This window comes from Pteropus vampyrus, unplaced genomic scaffold (genome assembly GCF_000151845.1).
Source record: "Pteropus vampyrus isolate Shadow unplaced genomic scaffold, Pvam_2.0 Scaffold147, whole genome shotgun sequence".
Classification (NCBI taxonomy): Eukaryota; Metazoa; Chordata; class Mammalia; order Chiroptera; family Pteropodidae; genus Pteropus; species Pteropus vampyrus.
The window spans coordinates 1,809,858-1,812,189 of record NW_011888928.1 but is presented as its reverse complement, the minus strand read 5'-3'; the positions used below and the strand labels follow the sequence as shown (position 1 = coordinate 1,812,189).

Here is a 2,332-nt window from a genome sequence, read left to right as displayed (position 1 = left end):
AAGGGTGCCAAGAACACACAATGTGGAAGGTATAATCTCTTCAGTAAATGGCATTGGAAAAACTGGATATCCACATGCAGAAGAATGAAATTGAGCCCTTATCTCACAGAATATTCAACAACCAACTAAAAATCTACTAAAAACTTAAATGTAATATTTGAAATTGTAAAACTATTAGAAGAAAACATATGGAAAAAGCTTCTTGGCATTGGTCTGGGCAGTGATTTTTTTGGGTATGATCCCAAAAGCACAGACAACAAAAGCAAAAATAGACAAATGAGATAGCAACCTAAAAAGCTTCTGCACAGCAAAAGAAACAGGCAACAGAATAAAGAGACAACCTACAGTGTGGGAGAAAATATTTACAAACCATGTATCAGATAAGGTGTTAATATCCAAAAATACATAAGAAACTCAAACAACTCAATAGCAAGAAAACGAATAACAATTAATAAATGGACAAAGCACTCGAATAGACATTTCTCAAAAGAAGACATACGAATGGCCAGCAGGTACATGAAAAGATGCTCAGTATCACTAATCACAGGGAAATGCAAATCAAAATGGCAATGAGATGTCATCTCACACCTGTTAGAATGGCTATTACCAAAAAGACAAGGGATAGTGAGTATCAGAGAGGATGGGGAATTCTTGTACACAGTTGGTGGGAATATAAATTGGTACATTCGTTATGTAAAACAGTCTGGAGGTTCCTCAAAAAATCAAAAATAGAACCGCTATATGATCAGCAATCTCATTTCTGGATATGTATCCAAAATAAAGGAAATCAGTTTCTCAAAGAGGTATCTGCACCCCTGTATTCATTGTAGCATTTTTCACAATAGCCAACACATGGAAACAGCATAAGTGTCTGTCAATGGATGAACGAATAAAGAAAAAATATATATGTGTGTGTAAATAAATAATTCACTTTTAAAAAATCCTGTCATTTGTGACAACATGGATGAACCCAGAGAATATTATGCTAAGTGAAATAAGCCAGACACAGAAAGACAAATCCTGCATGATCTCAATTACAGGTAGAATCTTAAAGAGTTGAAGCTGAGAGGAGAATGGTGGTTGCCAGAGGCTGAGGGGTGGCAGAAATGAGGAGATACGGGTCAAAGGCTACAAGCTCTCAGTTACAAGATAAGCAAGTTCTGGGGATCTAATGTATAGTGTGTACAGTATACTTGAAATTTTCTAAAGAGCAAGTCTTAAGTGTTCTCACATGCACAAAAAAAGCTCACTATGCGAGGCGATGGTTATGTTAATTAGCTTGATAATGGTAATTATTTCACAATACATACCTATATCAAAACCTTAAATATATATGATTTTTATTTGCCGGTCATACCTCGTTAAAGCTGGAGAAATTAATTTTTAAAAAAGTTTCACTGGGTATTCAGAATTAGATAAACAGTTATTTTCTGTCAGCCCTTTGAAAATATATTTCTGCTGTTTTTAGGCTTCTGTTGCTACTCTGAAACAATCCTCAGTTAGTCAAATGATTTTTTTTTTCTTTTTGTTTGTTTTTAACTTCAGTTACATATTTTCATTCCTAGGTATTCTACTTGACACATTTTCAACATTCTGGTCATTTTTGTGTTCCCTTTAACCTTAATCATGCTGTTATTGCTATCTTTTAATTTCTTTCCCTTTAATTTTATTTCTTAAGCATTTTTATTTTGTACTCTGTATACAATAACTCCAATATCTGAAGTCTTTGTAGAGCTCTGCTGTTTTTTTCTTGACTTTTCCCTATCTTTACTTATTTTCTTAAACTGCGTGTGAATTGTTTTTTCTTTTGAGCTCTTATACTTAATGGAGGCTTATCTTTAATGGCACTTTATCTGTGGAATTTCTTTCTTTCTTTCTTTTTTATTTTATTTTATTTTATTTTTTAGGCAAGGCAACCCTTGGTTGACCTCACAGATTGCAAGAAACTTGTCAGCTTACAATCCTTTCTTTATTTTATTTTTTTATTTTTAATGCCTACAGCACCTGTTCTTCCTAGGTGGTCTCCCATCCAAGTACCAACCAGGCCCGACCCTGATTAGCTTCTGAGATCAGATGGGATTGGACTTGTTCAGGATACCATGGCTGTAGGCTGGAATTTCTTAGAATCATGTATTTAAGGGAGCATTTTCAAATCAGTTTATTTTACACATTACCCTAATAACTCAGATTATTCTGAATTAAATTTCTAGCTTCAGATTTCTCGGACTGCACACATGTGCTAATTCTTGCCTTACTGCCCCATAAGTATAACCACACACAAACTTTATTTCATTTCTTTAATATAATTTTTTCTGATTCAAGTTGGTTTTGC

General features: G+C 34.0%; 1 pseudogene; it reads right to left on the bottom strand.

Moving 5' to 3' along the window:
• Positions 1-1,992: 1,992 nt before the first annotated feature.
• On the bottom strand, positions 1,993-2,111 carry LOC111745194 (annotated as a pseudogene).
• Positions 2,112-2,332: the final 221 nt, after the last annotated feature.